The sequence below is a fragment of the Urocampus carinirostris genome, chromosome 4 (assembly GCF_059441175.1).
Source record: "Urocampus carinirostris isolate Australia breed hairy pipefish chromosome 4, RoL_Ucar_1.0, whole genome shotgun sequence".
NCBI classification, from domain to species: Eukaryota; Metazoa; Chordata; class Actinopteri; order Syngnathiformes; family Syngnathidae; genus Urocampus; species Urocampus carinirostris.
The window spans coordinates 36171588-36190804 of record NC_142352.1 but is presented as its reverse complement, the minus strand read 5'-3'; the positions used below and the strand labels follow the sequence as shown (position 1 = coordinate 36190804).

The window sequence follows — 19217 nt, the reverse complement described above, 5'->3', positions numbered from 1 at the left end:
CAGTATCCGGTATCGATCCCGCCTGTCTCATCCTGTCTGGTGTCTTGTTTCAGTCTCCAGTATCCAGTATCGATCCCGTCTGTCTTATCCTATCAGGTTTCTTGCTCCAGTCTCCAGTATGCTGTATCAATCATGTCTGTCTCGTCCTGTTCGGTATCTTGCTCCAGTCTCCAGTATCCAGTATCAATTCCATCTGTCTTGTCCTGTCCGGTATCTTGCTCCAGTCTCCAGTATCTGGAATCAATCCCGCCTGTCTCGTACTATCCGGTATCTTCCTCCAGTATCCGGTATTGATCCCGCCTGTCTCGTCCTTTCCGGTATCTTGCTCCAGTCTCCAGTATCCAGTATTGATACCGTCTGTCTTGTCCTATCCGGTTAATTTTGTTATCCATTACCAGGGAAATAAGATAAATATATGCAAAATCTTAAAAATCCATAAATATAGCAAAATCATTAACCTAAACGAACAACCGTAACCACAGTGACCACAGATGGTGGGGAAAATGTATTACTGTCGATTTTGGCATAATGGCAATTCAAGCTATAAAAATAGAAACAAGAAATTAGTGCCAGAAATTCATTTTTAAAGATGATGGACACATTGCGCGTCTTTTTCATGAAAAAAAAACTATGCTTTGGTTTAAAAAGGTTGAGAATCTCTGACGTAGTTCACAATTTTATGCCACTAATTATTAAACAATGTACTTCTAAAGCATTAGCAGTAATGATTTTCCTCTCTGTGTTCTTCAAAGGAAACATGTCCGCTGACTGGATAGAAATCTCAATTTAACCCAGACCACAACAAAAACCAACAAACCACACTCTCAGTTGGCCATGATTCGCTATAGCCGCAAATGAGATCATTAATTCACCCAGTGAATTTTATACACCCCATGTCACTTTTTTTCCATTGTCTAATTAATAATAATTGTGAAGCTCTTTAAATCCAACTTCATACGGCTGCATAATCTAATTTTTCGTTTGCTTTTGTACATGATATAAGACATCAACGCAGAAATGTATTTAATTACTTTTCCTATTCATTTTATTCTATCTATAATTGATCTCTTCAGCTGAAATTCTGTTGCTCTTCTTACTCATCTTCGTCTACGTAGTGCTCGTGTGACATCACTGTGAATGTGGATTTTAATATGCGCACGTGCACACCCACGCACACACAAGACATTAAAACGGGGGTCTGCAACCCACGGCTCAGGAGCCACATCCGGCTCTTTAGTGCTGCCAATTAGCTCCCTGGCACTTTTCTAAAAATGTTTACATATTCAAAAATATGGTTTTGTTTTAAACTAGTTACTGTGAGAGGACACACAGGACAAAACATACTTTTAACGTGTTCCAATGATGTAAAAATGTGTATAATGGATATTACATTTCAATAAGGGGTGTAACTATGAGACTAGAAGGAAGATCAGCTGGTACGAGTTCACAGGTGGGAAGTGATATGTTTGATATATATATATATCACATCGGCCTCTCTGGCGCCCCCGTTGGCGTGTCTGCCATGCCCGTCGGCCGGCCTGCCATGCCTGTACGCCTGTCTTTCCGTCCGCCTGCCTGACTCGTCCGTCCGCCTGCCTGACTCGTTTGTCCGTCTGCCTGGCTCGTTCGTCCATCTACCTGACTCGTCCGTCCGTCTGCCTGACTCGTCCGTCTGCCTGCCTGACTCATCCGCCCGCCTACCTAAATCGTCCGCCTGCCTGCCTGACTCGTCCGTTTGTCTGCCTGTCTGACTCGTCCGTCCGCCGGCCAGGGTCGTCCGTACGCCTGCATGTCCGCCTGCTCGGGTCGTCCGTCTGCCTGTCTGACTCGTCAGTCTGCCCGCCGGTCGACCTTCCTGACCTGACGCCCGTCGTGTGTTTTGTATTTTGGGACTTCTGGAGCCGTCCCTTGAGGGGGGATTCTGTCATGGTTGCCATGGTGCCCAATCGCCCCGTCCGTGTGTGTCTCAGTTGCCATGGTGCCCAATTCGCCCTGCCTGTGTGGCGCCAGCTGCGGCTCGTTGAGAGATTGTCTATATAAAGCTCAGCGCTCTCTCATTTCGGGGGTCAGCCTGTCAAACAAACTTCTTTTGCTGTTGGTAGTTCAAGTTCGGAATTGTTTCCGTTTATTTTTGTCCTGTTTGTCAGTTTCCCCAGTTTTTGTTCCCGTCTAGTTTCTCCTGTTTATTTTCGTTATCCTGATTTGTTATCGATCTTGTCGGTCTCTGGCTTCCCGTCTTTCAACGCCACACCGGCTGCTTAACGTCCATGAGTCCCCATTTCCCGTAAAATAAAGGCTTGTGTGAGAACGTCACGCGATTGGGTCCTCTCTCCGTTCTGGTCTTGACACTCTGGCACTGTCAATATTGTGAGTTTTGGAAAAGTATTACCAGAGAAGATGGAAAAGATTTGTATCAACATTTAACAAAAACATTATCTGTATAATGCAGATAATCAGGGGCAAAATCCCTCATCTAAGGTCTCTGTATTATCTTCTGACTCTTAACAAAAATTAAAATGATGAGCAAATACAGTTTCAAAGACGAGGATATTTTTCACAATAATTTCCTTCATGTTAAGATAAAGCTAATCGTTTGTGCTATATAGTTACCCTCATTGATCAACAAAAATGACAAAGGTGACAGATATTTACTGACAGATACTATCAATGGAAAACTAAATGAGCTCTTTCAACATTATTAACCCAGAGTGAAGTGATAGCATCTATATTTCATGTGATGTGATGTCATTAGTCAGCACAGCAGGACTCACACGAGGCAACTGTGTTTTGAATTAAGAAAAAAAGGTTCCTTCTTTTGAACATGAAAATTCCAAACGAGTTACTACGGAAACAATCAGCCAATGCCTTCACTCTGCAGAGGGATGCAGCCGTGTCTTTCTATACTGTCTATAATCTGACTTCAATAAATATTTGCCATGCAGTCTGAACATCACTTAAAACCCACAGTGACGTTCTTGTGAAGCTTGATGGGATTGCGCTTCTTTGCCGCAGAGATGGATTTAACCTTAAAGTGGCTCACATTTAAAATAGCCCTTCATGTGTAAGCGTTCTTGACATGAAAATGTTACACTTCAGGCCCAAAACAATGGGGAGAGGAATTTTTCTCTTTAATGTTCTTTTAGAAAACAATGAGGCAACAAATAAGAGGGCCATGTTTAGCCACTGTCACAAATGATATTGCTTTGTCTTTGAGAAGCTTCAGTAAAGCCACTCTCTAAATGTCGGTTAATCCAGGAGCCGGCGGGGCCCACGCCGCTCGTGTTTTACCATCACAAACATCCATCACCGAGTCAAGAATCATATCAATACTTGCCCATTTCCCCATTTGGGCAGGGCTGAGTGGATCAATTCATTTAAAAGGAACCACGGCCAGACATCCGTTTTAGAGATTAGAACATGTATTGGCGAGTCATCCAAACTGCGGGTTGAAGGTTCATTAAGTCAATGGAACCCTTAATCAATCGGCAAACTTTGTACTACACAAGCACGTCTTCAATAGATATTTTTGTCCTTGTACTCTACTGTCTTTTTTCCTCAAATTTGTAACCAGATCGGTGAAAAAGAACGCAGGATCAAGATCAAAACTAGGAAAGTATTTATTCAGTTGCTGTAGATTTCTGCAAATGCCATGTAAAAAGAAAAAAAGGAGAAATAGATTGAATCAAATAAAGTAAAAATTGTGCGCATAATTTCATTGAGTTTATTTATACTCCTATTTTACAAAAAAAAGTAAAGCAGATAATTTTTGCTCATAAGTGATTTTTTTTTTATTTTTCTGGGAAAACTTGATTAAAATATAATAAAAATATAAAAATTGCTTCAAAATGTACTACATTTCTAAACTACAGCAAAATGATTAACCAAAATGAGTGAACCGTCTTACCTTATGAGTCACAATGACTAAAAATTATAAGAAAAACAACCGTAAATTTAAGCAACATGATGATTTAAGATTTGTAAAAAACATGAAACAAGTGCCAGGAATGATTTGATATATCTGACAGATTATATATGTATATATATATATATGTATATATATATATATATATATATATATATATATATATATATATATATATATATATATATATATATATATATATATATATATATATATATATATATATATATATATATATATATATATATATATATACATATATATACACACACATATATATATATATATATATATATATATATATATATATATATATATATATATATATATATATATATGTGTGTGTGTGTGTGTGTGTGTGTGTGTGTGTGTGTGTGTGTGTGTGTGTGTTGATTCAGTTCACATCGAAGCACATTAAAACCTACTCATATGTATGTTCAAGTTAAAATTGAATTGTCTTTGTTGCCATTGACATTGTATGCAATATTGGACATGGCATTCCAGGGTAAATACGTAATAAGGATTTTAAAGAGAAAATAGATGACTTTCCGGATAGACAGGGTTGGGTAGGGTTACTTTAACTTGATTATTTTCAATTAGTTTTGGATTACTCCAATACCAAATATGCTCATAAAAGACTAAAGAAATTAAATATGAATAAAATTATGGCTCACAACACTGGGTAAGCTTTCTCTCCTGGTTTTGATCTCGTTGATCTCCGGCAAAACTAACATAAAATGCGTCAGAAACAAAATGAAAATTAATCCAAACTTGCCAACATCGTTTTTGCTGTTATATGTATTGCGTTACTCCCCAAGCCTGCACAAAATTTAGTAATTTTATTCATATTTAATTTATTTTGTCTTTTATTAGCATATTTGGTATTGAAGTAATCCAAAAGTAATTGAAAGTAATCACGTTAAAGTAACCCTACCCAACCCTGCGGATAGATAAGAATAAGTAGCGCTTAGAGAATGGCTTAAGGTATAATAATAGTGCAATGAATGAATAGTGCGTCTTAACATTAGTGCAATAAAAAGTAGTGCAATAATATGCAGCAACAACAAAAAATACCAAATAAGTCTGTATGATTTTTTTCGCTTGTTTAGGGTGCTTATAGCACTTTGGAATACACAGCCTTCAAACGCATCGTTTCTCTCGATCAGAGTCGCCCGGCTGCCAAATACTGTGTCACACCCTGCCAGTGATTCTTAAGTGTCACTCGTGTCCACCTGAATTTTTGTTTGTGTGTAATGCAGGGGAAGAAGTGGCGTGCAATGAGAAGAGCTCGTGTCCTCTGATTGATTGTTAAGTGTTGTCCTGGAGCCCATTGCCAGACTCCACTTAACGGCCTGCACGGCAGAAAGCAATCAGCGGCTGTTACTAAGGGTCTCGTGGGGACGAGCCCACTCATGATTGATCTTCAGTGGATCTCTAAAGATGTCTCTGGGAACAAGGTCTCACCAGAGTCTTGTCCGGGTCTCGGACAATGGCCTCGACCTTGTCTAGTCACCTCAAGTGAAAAGTTTGCTCCGCTTCAAATATTCAAGTAGACATCTGTTGAAGATGCTCTTTGTTGCCCAATTTGTAAAGTAATCCCTTATTTTTCGCGGGGTTTAAGTTTGGAAAACGTCCTGCAATAGTCAAAATGCGTAAAGAAGCATCACTCAAGAAGAAACCCAATTTACAGGCTCAATTGTTTGTTTAATAAATGACAGTACAGTACTTACACCAACCTATCAGAGTCACGCACAGAGACAGTTACATCAGCCTATCACGGCCACGCTCACAGTCACACCAACCCAACAGTGCGCCCTTCGTAAACTGTCCCTGGTGAACACAATGCATGTTACAATGATATTAACGACAGAAAAAACAAAATCTATTCATTTGAAAATCCGCAAAGAAGTGAAGCAGCAATAACCAAAGATTGAAGTAGCTAGGGGTCTCTGTTGTGTGCTTTTTTTTTTTTTTTTTTTACAAATGACTTCTGTACTGTCGAATTCTTGCTATTTTCTTGCAAAATTGAATGGATTAAAGACACAATCCCGTTTACTTTACATGATACTTTCCCACAATCATGTGGACCTCAAAGAACACTCCATTTACCCTCCGATTTGTTCAACAGAACAGATTTTTTTTCCATTATCAAACGTTTTTGGAAAAAGGCCAGGGAGCCACTAGGGAGGGCCAAAGACCCGCATTTGGCTCCTTAGCAAGTTTAGTGGGTCAAGAAGTAAAACTATGTTGTTGATAGGCAGCATCTTCCTCTGCCTTTTGATGCTTTTGGGCATCCATGCAGAGCGTTTTTTGACATGATGTCTTTTAGAGAAACTGAAGTTGAAAAAGACATGTGCATACACGATGTTGGTTCGTCAAGACAAGACCAAGAAGTAATTGACGAGCAGGCAGATAAGCAGAAAAGGGGCGTGGCACATGTTTAGCCTATCAGAATGCAAAACACAATACACGATGAAAATCCGCAAAGTGACAAAACCGCAATAAGTAAACCTCAAGCAGCAAGGAATTACTTAATATGCTGACGACAGTTGTCTTCTAGGAAATGTAGACGGATTAGAAAACAAAATAGATTAAAAAAAACAGAAAATTGTGAAATAAAAACATACCTATTTTGTTGGCAGATACTTTTTCAACTGCTTTTTTAAAATTATTTTTCGATAGTGTGTTTATTGCTCAGAGCAAAACACCACACAAAGTTTCATCTCGAACCTATGTCAAATCTAAGGCCGTGGGCCATATCCTGCCCCGACAAGGTTTTTTTCACCCCGTCAGATGATTTGGATTCATTATTATTTCATCCACCAAGAATTATTTGTGCATTTGTTTTTATTGTACGTTACTTCTCCTGCACTTAATTTTATCGTAATTCAGTTAATGAATCAAAATGGCTTGTTTTGCGACCCTACTGAGGATAAGCATTGCAGATAATAGATGGATAGATGTTTTTTGGGTTTATATGTGATTTTTGTCGACTTTTGTTAAAGTATAAAATAAATACATGTTTACATAAGGGGGATCTTTATTGCAAATAGATTGTTAGTTTTTTAGCAGTTTTTTAGCAGACCTGTCTTATTTTTCTTTATTTATTGCGTAGTCTATCAAGTCAGACAGTAAAAAACATGGCAATAATTTCAAGCATTTACAAGCACTTCTCCCCAAATTCAAGCACCTTTCAAACCATGAACTTACTTACCTGGCAGGGGAGATACCATGATCATTAAGGTGGTTCACTCAGGGTGAGGCTCAGCCATTGCACTCCGGTTGAGCTGACCTCTGCGAATTCCCCAAATGTGGGAATCTCGACTGCATAATTTCTGGTAGCAGGGGACTGCGTTCGCGCTCTCCCCTAAACTATATATATATATATATATATATATATATATATATATATATATATATATATATATATATATATATATATATCAAATTTTTTTTATTTTTTTTTTATTTATTTATTTATTTATTTATTTTTTTTAACCACCGGCTCGGTAGCCTAGATGGTAGGGTGCCCGCTCCGAGACTGGGAGGTCGCTGGTTCCAGTCTCGGCCGAGTCATACCTAAGACTTACAACATTGGTACTCATTGCCTCCCTGCTTGGCGCTCGGCATTAAGGGTTGGAATTGGGGGGTTTGGTCACCTAAAGACTCCCAACACAGCAGTTGGGTCTAAAATGGCTGCGCCCTGTTTGGCTGCGGCTGCATCGGCTCGCTACAGTTTATCTGTACTGGTCAGGTGTGTCGACATTTCGTTCTGTGTGCATGGTTATAAAGAATGACAATAAAAGTAAATTCTATTCTATTCTATGAAAACAACACTAAATTCCATGCATTTTCAAGGATTTCAAGCACTCGTAAAAACCCTTAGCTATGCTTTTCAACATGTGCTACTTTACCTTGCCTCCGCATTTGCGTGCACACCTCTCATGTCGTTTGACAGATGGCTGTCAGTTGTACTTGGGGGACACACAAGCGAAATCGCCAGCCAGTGGTAGCCGGCAGTACTGCCAGCTCTCCAGTGGCGTGTCAATGTGCTCAGTGACCACAACGTCTTATTACAGAGCAATCAAAGAGACAAGAGGGGCACAACAGCAGGGTTTCTTTTCTGCTCTCCGAGACGCACCTCCCCCTCTAATCTCAAAGGTCACATTTTGTCTTTCAAATATGAAACTGCACCGCATTACGAATTTGACCTGCAGGGGGCTTCACTTTGTCCAACAGAAGTGGAACAAATAGGAGAGTGTCACATCCGTTTTAGGTTTTTATCAAACCTGCTCACTTTGGGTTCGGTTTTATGTCACAACAATGCTGTGTAACCTTCAAACATTCAAAAGAATGGTACAAATTAAGATTTTCGACAATGATAATAGCTTCTATACTTACAAATAAATCAAGATATTGCGAGAAATGTGAGAGTATAGATTTTCTGTCTAAACAAAAAGAACAAAATCTTTCTTGGCAAAAATGCAAATCCATTTTGTTACAGTGGACCTTTTTAGTGTATTAGATTATACAACTTATCTTTCAATTCAACAACGGTCCTTATTCTACTGCAGACAGTAGAAATATGAACAACGGAGCATTGATCTTTTCATCACTTAAATGGAAATCAAAATAACCTGCTGACAGTGGTTTGTCATGTCTCGTGACCTTAAAAAGTGTCAAATTGTATTAGACTTATTAGACTTATCGAAATACTACAACAGCAATCTATATAAAAAAAGATCTACTGTAAGTGAGAAAAAAAACTTAGGGAATTAATTCCTGACTAAGAAAAACATTTTTAAGTATATCAAACAACAGTACACATGAAAATTGATTAACAATAAACAGTAAAAAAAACAGAACATTGAAATTACCCAAAATATCTCAAATCGCTCCAAAAAATGAACAAAATAATTAAGTACACATTGGTGAGACCCAAAGAGCTGAATGGCTCAAACTGACAGAAACAATGGAACAAAACAAATATTTTACAATATATGAAATTTAGACAGGACGAAACAACAATTTAACAATTGGAAGACAATAGTCAACAGAAAACCTGATCAGGATGACAGTAATGAAATGATTGTTTTGATATTAAAACCACTTTTATTCTCAAACCAATATCAAAGCTCAACTTTTATGTAGTAATAATTGCAAGATACTAACATCACTAGAACATCGAAATGTTTTCCCTATTCCTTCTCATATTTACCTAATATTTTTTAGCAATACCTTTAAATCCTAACATAAATCTTGTAGTTAAATACCGAAAGTGTATTATTACTCCTGAAATATGTAATTATTAACTGTAAAACAACCGTTAAGGTGCAGTCGTTCCCGACAACACTAGCAAATACCAATCACCTGAAATTGGCACAAAGACCTACATCTGGAGTGACGCACTGCCTTTGTTGAAAATAACTTTAAAAAAACGTTTTTCAAATCCATAAAAACAATGAAAAAAGTGAATAATGGAATTTCAAAAAAATATTTTACAATGTTTTAATGTTTAAGGGCAGTACTTACTTCTTATATTTGAAAAAATAATGTTTTCTTCTGTTCTAAAAACTAATCGCAAAGAAATTAGCAACAGCATCATTTATGCCCCAAAAAATGCTTTCACTGAAAGATACCTGACAAATTTAAAGTTTAGTAGACATTCAAAATGATAAAAGAAGTCATCAGAACAGGTTAGAGCTCATATATCTTCTAAAGGTCCTACCCTGAGCCTTTTCTATTTATTAAATCTCCAAGGTAACAAAGGCAGATCAGTCCAAAAGGATGTGGAAATAAAAAAAAAAATCAGCAAGACGATTGGCAGATAGTGACAATGATGTAAAGATTTCATAAAGAGGCAGTAGCTCAGGAGGTAGAGCGCTTGTCTTTGGATCAAGGGATCCCAGTTCAAATCCCAGCTCGTCCGTGTTACATGTCGAAGTGTCCTTGGGGTAAGACACTGAACCCCTAATACCCCCAATAAGCAGGTTAGTGCTACATGGCTGCAAGGCCGCTATTGGGAAATGTGGAGCACATTGTAAAGCGCTTTGGGAAGTCATTGACTTGAAAAGCGCTATATAAATGCAGATAATTTCATTTATAAATGTCAAAACAACGAACAACAGAGCGCAATTATGGTCCAAAGAACAAACTGGTGTACTATGCAATCTCTTTTGTGGGTATCCAATATAAAAATATATATATATATATATATCATATCATTAGCCTGGACTCTTAAAATTTAAATATGTTTTTTTTTTACTTTGGTGGCCAAAATTGTGGAATGGCGATATTGACGCACCAATTATTTCCGGTTGTCAACGTAAACTGATGCGTCCGGCCGGATTTTGCCCACAGGCCTTACGTTTGGTGGACAATTTCAGGTTTTACCTCACATCTGCCCCATGCTGCTGCACATGAAAAAAGTTCAGCTTGAAGCATACGTTTCTCGGGGGAGGACAATAAAGTGTCGACAATTAAAACCAGCCCAGTGATTTGAATCAAGCAATTTCTTTCTCATTCTTTAAATGACACAGTGAGTGGACAATGATGGTGGCAGCTAATAACATTGCGGCGCCAACAGCAGTTCCTTGGGATCTGAGCAGCTGTTCCGCAGTCTATATTGGCCCGTTCTTCAAGTGGAGGGGAAAAAAAGAGCAACCTAGATGAGAATTTTGTGCTTCAGTGGCTATTGAAAGATGAGGCAATAAACTGTTAAACTTGAGTAATCGCACTCTCCCTGAGGAATTTCTCAAATGGAGATGGTCAAAAAACCTTGAAATTCGAGCCCTTCACTGGCGGCCTCTGCTTTAACGTTTGATGAGATTCATTATTGTGGGGGGCTGAATACAACTGTCGTCTGATTACACGAGCAGCCATTAAAAGTTCCCACCAGTGTCCGTTTTCACGCGAGGACGTCGATGGGATTAGAATCTCAATTCGCTCGGTCAATTCTCCGGTAACAAGATTTCATTAAAAGCGGGATGGGGGAAAATGGACTCGAAAGCACTGAAACAGCTGGACTATAAATTATATAAATGTGCTTTCTGCTAACTGAACACACCTTGGGCTCACAGATGCATTATTATTTAATGTTCAGAGGAACCGGTTTTATGTAAATTGGACTCTCCTATTCTCCTCCTCAGCCACCTTCTCATTGCCAGGTACTTCGAAACCAAGCACGGGAAGAGATTATGCGCTGCAATTAACATATGAAAATAACGTATTAATACACTGCCTGTGAACTGTATCCAATCAGTTCCTTTTCACTGGCGTGTGTACAAAACAATTAAAATGAAATTTATACAGCTCTTCCTTAACGTATTCTGCAGCAAATGCTGACAAAAGTTTTACAGGCTCGTGTTTCTCCTTAAAGAGAGACAGACTTTAAGAATGTTTATCAGAAGCCACGCTAATAAATTGCAGCCTTTGTTTCTCCCTAATGATGTGTGCATCGGAGACAAAGCAGTGAAATCCATAGCGGTAGCCAGGTGCTAATGAATGGCTTACATTATACCGTCCGCTAATTACTTCGGCGCCATAAATAAAACACGAGACAATCAATTAGTGGGAGATGTGTGTTTGTTAGGTCATTGGCAGCAGCTTGGAGCCTCCTGCCACTGCAGGGTGTAATTGTAAAACGGACAGGATGTGGATTCGCATCACATTTTCAACTCTGAAATCTCTCCAGGCAACCAATTTCCGCCTGCGTAGATGAAGGGCAAGTTAATATCTAGTCATTTTCGAGCGGGAGTTCAGCCAAATGTTAAAATGCACATGGCGTCAGATGCCCTTTCCACTAGATGAGACAAAAGACATGCAAAAGGCCGCTATTACCTCACTGGCTTTAATGGAGCTTTGCAAAACGGCTTTTGGCTCCTGCACTTACGCAGGCTTCCTGACTTATAACGCCGCATCGGAACTGGGACAGGGGAAATCAGAGTCCATTAACGCTGAATGTACAAAGACCTAACTGAATGATCCTGACGTTACGCAGCCACTGGTCTGTTTTGAGGAATCATTTGGGCATTAATGTAATTTACATTTTAACACGGTTCCAGCGTAAACTGATTAGTTGATCACTATCAATTAATGTGCAGGAGAAGGCACATATGTCACATGCACGCCAGCTGAAGGATAATATGAAACATGGGAGAGGACAACATGGTTCAAACACACAATCATTTGAAAAAAAAAGTGTTTGGAAAATTAAAAAAATGAACCTGTGGTATACAGCTGGTTGTATATATATATATATATATATATATATCCATCCATTATCTGCACCGCTTATCCTCAGCAGGGGTGCTGGAGACCATCCCAGCTATCTCCGGGCAGTGGGCAGGGGATACCCTGAACTGGTTGCCAGCCAGTCACATCTAGGGACAATTTTGACCAGCCAGTTAACCTGACATGCATGTTTTTGGAATGTGGGAGGAAACAGGAGTGCCCGGAGGAAACCCACGCAAGCACGGGGAGAACATGCAAACTCCGCACAGGAAAGTTGGTAGCTGGATTTGAACCCATGACCTCAGAACTGTGCAGGAGCCAAAAGCCGTTTTGCAAACCACTCAGGGAACCTCCTGAGTGGGTTCAAATCCAGCTCCCGGCCTTACTGTGCGGAGTTTGTATGTTCTCCCCGTGCTTGCCCGGGTTTTCTCCGGGCACTCCGGTTTCCTCCCACATTCCAAAAACATGCATTTAAGGTGAATTGGCCGGTCCAAATTGTCCCTAGGTGTGAATGAGCGAATGAGTTGTCTGTCCCTGTGTGCCCTGCAATTGGCTGGCAACCAGTTCAGGGTGTCCACTGCCCACTGCCCGGAGATGGCTGGGATGGGCTCCAGCCCCGTCCCGCGACCCTAATGAGGATAAGCGGTACGGCTGATGAGATGAGATGAGATTAATATTTCCTGAGGCTAATGTGGCGGAGGATGTTGGCGATGGAAAAGAGAAAAGAAATACATTTAGACATTTCTTTGGTCAGTTTCACTTTAAAACGTTGCCCGATGGAAATACTGACAACGCAAAAGTGATATGTATGCTTTGCAAAGCTGAATTTCATTACCATACTTCTTCCCTGATGTATCAGTCGAAAGCCAAGCACCCCGGTGCAGTGGTACAGTAAGACAGCGGATTTCGACAAACAACCTTGAATCAGTTTGGTGCAAGAGATGGGTGTTCTACAATGTTTACACAAGGAACTTAAATATTTTGTTTATGGAAGATTTGTCTTTGACATAATGCACTTTCCTTTTAGGTGGTATGTATTTTCTGCTACAAATATTTACAACATCTTTACAGCAAATTCACGGTTCAACAGTGTTGACATAAAGTACTTGAATTTCTTTGTTATGATAGTTATCTTTGGCATTACAGTCTGTATGCATGTTTACGCTACTTGCTATAGGCCTTTATCATTTGGCATTATAAATGTTACCCTGTTTTTCTACGCATATTTTTTCACATTTACTGCCATTTGGAAAATCTGGATTAATCGTCATTTTTTTTCTTTTTTTCACCCTCACCTCCAGTGGGGTGGAGTCTGTATTATTCTCAGAATCGAATCCTCTACCGGAGGCTTGGGAGTTTGAGGGTTCTGCGCAATAACTGAGGTTTCAGATATTGTTCCTGGATCTATTGGAGTCACTCTTCCAGTTTGGGGGTTACTGCCTAGCCTGGCCTCACTACCACGCGGACATCGCTTGCCTTGACCTTCCACAATTGCCAAGGTAATTGGGGCACCACTTCCTCTGTCTTGGGCTGGTACAGCCTGGTAGCACCCATTCCATTTTAGGGTAGGTGTTTGCTCCCCCAAATGAAGGAGATAGTACTTGTTTCCATGGTTACCAGTAGCAGAAGTCTCCTGATCTAGCTCAGACACAGCACCTTCATCATCTGCTCCATTTTAGGTGTAAAGCGCCATCCCACTCTTCAGAGATGAGCCGTACCTCAGCATTGACAGGCAGCAGCATGTGACAATACTGATTCTTGAATGATTTCATTCAGGAAGCACCCTACAGTACAGGGAACCTCTTGGCATCTGTTCTATCCCTCGGCTATAGGGTCTCCTTTCACACTACTCTAGTGGGGAAATCCATCGAGAGAGCCTCTTTCTGGTTCTTGAATTTTAGGGCGGAGTTTAGTTGGCGCGCCAAACCCACGGGCGTTGTGGTTCAGGTTTTATATATCCAGTGACAGTTGGACACCACCTGATGAGATCTTCTCCTGGTTGAAGGGTAAAGCCCCTCTTTGAGTGACTGGAAGAGCTAGCATTAATTAGTGTATGTAATAAAGTAAAACCCGCGATACAACATTAATCTTTTTTGAGTTGAAGAGACAGAGCAGGTTTAGCGGGTCGAGGAGTCCAACTTATTCCTCTGCATTTTGTGCTTTTGTGGGTCCAGAGTGTTTTGTTGACATGATGGTTTTTTGTTTTGATAAACTTGAAAATTAATAAGGTTTGTGCATACACAAGGTAGGTCTGTCAAGCTGTTTCAGACCGCAACATCAGTGACGCGCAGGCACAAAAGCAGAAAAGGCGAAGGGCAACTGTTTAGCCAATCAGAATGCAGAACACAATGCACAATCAAAAATGCAAATAAATAAACTGCTGGACAACAAGGGATTACTGTATGTTCATACTGAATCAGGTGAACCGACAATGAATCAAAGAAGACACTCTTTTCTCACCTCCATACAATTACTTTGTTCACTAAGTTTGTCCTTTCTTGGTGTTCGCACAATGAAAATGATGTCAAAATATATGAGATGAGAGAATTCTATCTCATTTGATATAACTATTGACTACTAGAGGTACAAATGTATAGAAATGTTTGGAAAAAACACTTCAACCCTTTTAAGTTTACAACTAGTAGAAGTTAGTAAATATACTGTTTGTCTACACAGTAGCGTGCATAGTGTTTACTGAGCTGCTATTCAAAAAAACATACACAAAAGAGGCTTCTAAAAAGCTGCAGGTGCTTTGGGTCAACACTTTAATTAATTTAAAATTCAAATGAAAGCACTTCTGGGACATCAAATGTCTTTTCATCTTTCCTCAAGCACAATTCACGGGACAAATTAGTGTTCTCATTGATGACAAGAGTTCTTAAAAAAGTCCAACAGAGTTGCAATCCCACAATGCAATGCTCCCAGTGGTTACATCTGCTCTATTCTTTCATCTCCTTTCATTGTTCAGGAGGAGCTGTCACATTAGGAGGAGAATCGTGGCTCCAACCCGCCCCTGAGTCCCCCCTTTTTTTTCTTCCATTCCAGCAGTTGGCAGGGTGGCAGGCCCGTACAAAGGAGCGAGCACCGGGAGCGCAGAGGAGAGCACCGTTAGAGAAAAAACAGTTTGGGAATTAAGGTCATTAATTTTCCACTTTCAAGGGCTGCCACACAGACGGAGATAAAGTCAGCATAAATATTCCGCCGAAGTTTCTGCTGTTTTTCTTCTCTCCCCATTTCCATCGGCAGCCCATTTATCTGCATGCTGTCAATTAGAGGCAAAAGCAAAGAACTAATTAGGAACTGTGCAATTTTAATTAGCTGTTTTGATAATTAAACTAATTGGTTCCCTTGTGTTTCTGCAATGTGTGCTGAGAACTTTTTTTATATCTGGGCAGCCGATTTCCAGTCCGCTTGTTAATTAGTCATTTTTGCATTAAAAAAGGACCCTTTCTTAATAGCCTTCATTTGCAAGTTTAAAAAGGATCTCCCATCAATAATTTGTGTAATTGCTAACCATTTGATTGTAATTTAGAGGCACGGGCCGGACAGCTCTGCATGTCTAATTCCTAATGACTGGGATTAAAATTGGATTAAGTGTTTGGGAAAAGGGATTCACTCTTCCCCTCTTTCCTGCCCACCAAATGACACCTTGTCTCCGTTTGATTAGACATGAAATTCAAATGGACTGCAAAAACAAATTTATAGGGCCTGGATCACTAGCCTGGCTTACATCAGAGATTTCACCTATACTTTTTGCCACCCACCACCTCTGGAGCGGAACAAAAAAAAAACACTATTTTTCATGGGCTGTACTGAACCTTCAGAAACATTACAAAGATTTGCCACTAGGAGGTGCTGAACCTTGACTCTTTCTGTAAATAGAAGGAGACTTTTTAACGGTGCATTATCAAGGAGCATTTGGCCAATTATTTTAAATAGCATAAATAGTGGGAAAGCATTTTCAAGCAAAGCTACTATGATTTTATGAAGAACATTAGCACAAAATTGCAACAATTCACACTCGTGCACACAATGCATTACAAAATTGGGACTAAAAGCATATCATTCAGCATCTTAACCATCAGAAACCATCTCTTTACTTTTACAATAAACCAGCCCATCAGCGGTCTGATTAAAAAGCACCATTCATCCCACTTAGCTGAAATACAATTAAGGGACGAGGCTTTAAAAGCCTGGCCCGGAGCCTCTCCCCCATTCAACATAAAAGGGGCACTCTCCTCCGAGCTTTGCCTGTAAATATCATGTTTGATATGAGGTTTTAATCTGCTTAGCCATTCTGAACTATAGAATGGGCTCATCCTCTCTGTGAAACCAGCGGTCGTTTGCCAGAGGACCAACGGGAACACAACGCCAGCCTGCTATCTGATTATGGGGGGTTAATTGCAGAGAGCTGTTTTGTAGTGGCTGTGTTGGAAATCTGCCCATAAATGGACGACCACAATAATGCATGCCCAGAAATGGATGTTAATTAACCGTGTATCAGAGAAGAGGACTCAGGGGCCTTTTCCTAGTATGCGCTGACCCCGCGATTGTGCGGCGAGCGCCTGAGACAGCCCCACAGACAACAGCCGTGGATCATAGAGGGGGTTACGTCTTGAATCGAATGGTAACATTGCCAATTTACAATTGTGACAACAGCCTGGATGGAGAGTCGCCACGCCACATCATGGAGCTTTCTCAAACAGGACGTGGATCAAGATACATGGCGTGAGCGCCACCATCACTCCAAATGTCTGCTCGCTCAAATGTCACCGAGATTCAAATATACATTAAGCATCTTCGCTGACGTAGTTTATAGCTTCTGGCGCTATTGACTCCGGCGTTTGGAGCGCTTGTCAGGTAATTGTGGTAAATTCACCGCTCACGCCAGAGCAGAGACCCATCATTTCTCACGCGTGTTATTTTCATTGCCCTTTATGAACAGTTTTAATAGAGTGCCTTTTTCCGCGTCTTGTCTGACAGCCATTTGGAGTGGATTCACTTTTTTTTCTCCCTCTTTCTCCGTGATTGGATTAATTGCATGTCACTCACTTTGCTAGAGGTCAGCAAACATACACTCTTGGTCATAAGTCATCCATCTACGTATGTGACCGCCAAGATGAAAAGTCAAGCATGTCAGCCACGGAGCTGGACAGACAGGGGATCAGCTCATTGATTTCAGGGCCGACCCAATCACACCATGACCCGGGAGCCCAAATGATCCATGTAGAGGCTGACCACACCAAGTGCTGCAGATGGAGATCTTACAAATAGTTGATTGTCAAACGTGGAGAAATTACAAAGCTGCGTTTTTGTTTTCAATACTTATAATTTGTTTGCTAATAATATAAAAAGAATTGTAGACATAACATCATAAAGGGGACACTTTTTCTCCACAAGGATACAAAACCTTCTATCGATCAACATCAAAGAGTCACAAATTTTGTAGCGGGGTCACCAAATTACTGCTCGCAGGCCATATCAGGTCCACCAGCAGATTTGATCCGGCCCATGAGACAACGCTGAGAGAAGCAAAAGAAAATGAATGTGCTGCTTCTAGTCAAACAAGGACCATGAGTCATGCAATAAAACACTTCTGAAATAGCCCTATTGCATTGAGTCTTTCAATACTAATCATCACATTTAGTACATAATGGAGATATCACTTTGCCATTACTCCCAATTAATGTTTTTATTTGTAAATTAATATAATGATTTCTATATGTTGTGTGTTTTGAATAGTTTTGGACCAGTTACAGTGGTGTTTTGGCCCCTTTGCCATAGTATATTTATCCTAGTGACTTTCAAAACTGGTCTTTACCTCCTCAACATCTTCGACAAGAAATACTACAAACAAAAATTGTTAATTCTGGCAAACTTTTGGGAGACAACTTTAAAAATGATTTTTGCTTCGGCACATGAATTGTTTTATTATGTCTGAGAGTGGTGACAGAAGTTGCATTTTTTGTATTTTGATCTTTTTGACTGCAAGAAAATACTTAAAGGTAATAAGCAAGTTTATTGTAAGTAAGTCATATTTTGCATTATAATATTGTTATTAATATCATATGTAATGTTTAGTGCCTCATAGTGGTACAAAAAATATTCAGTAAACAAAAATACACAAACTATTATACCAATGTTTATTTTCATAAGAAAATAATGCATTAAGACGGATGTATTCCTTTCATAACATGGAATCCATTCCTAAAAATCAACGCCATGTTTGTCTTGGATCTCGCTGTTACAGGCAACCAAACTGACCAAAACTTGCTATGTGTTTTAAATGTTGAAAAAAAAAAATGTGCGTAATTCCCGATTAGTCTGCAACTGGAATGAAAATAACACGCGTTACAATGAAGAAATATTTTGGGTCCTCGCTCAAAACATTTAATAGCCGCACCGGGGAGAGTATTGCGTGTTTATTTTGTGAAGAAAATTTTATGCCACTTTGTGACTTTGTTTCATTCAATTCTAGCATTGCTCTCTGAATGCTATTATTAGCCATGTTTTTATCTTTGTGCTCCCCGATAAATAGGACTCACTGAGACTCTTGTGTTATTTTTACCCGGCTAGATGAAGTTATTTGTTTGCGTTTTGGAAGAAAAGATTATACAACTCTTGTTTCTTCTCAGTCATTGTTTGCAAAGCAAAACCAATCGAGGTATTGCTACCTTTCCTTAAGGCACTTGATATTGCTTTTGTGTTACATGAACACATTACCTTGGACAACGTAATTGATTAATTTTTGACTCGGTATGACGATTGTTCATGAAAAAGTGGGATACTTGTGGTGATATGGACTGCGCTCTTAATTTTTGATGTGAGTTGTGACACCTTGTGTCAAGCCTTTCACTGTCTGGCAATTTTTCCTCATATTTTACACAAAAAATGTTTCATTGAATAGCTAAATCAGTGTCTCGTCTTTCTTATCATAATGTTTACATGAACAAATATGTCATTCAGAGGATCAGTTGGATGGGCGTAGGAAATCATGGAGCCAACACCATCCTTCGCAAGCCTTTGATGCGCAATAGTAGACACTGGTGGAGAGCCACATAAC

General features: G+C 39.7%; 1 non-coding gene across 1 annotated transcript; it reads left to right on the top strand.

The window, feature by feature from the left end:
• The first annotated feature begins 7128 nt into the window (after positions 1 to 7128).
• Positions 7129 to 7292, top strand: LOC148367451 (U1 spliceosomal RNA). Its single transcript, XR_015850376.1, has one exon. It is a non-coding gene; the product is annotated as a U1 spliceosomal RNA (small nuclear RNA).
• Positions 7293 to 19217: the final 11925 nt, after the last annotated feature.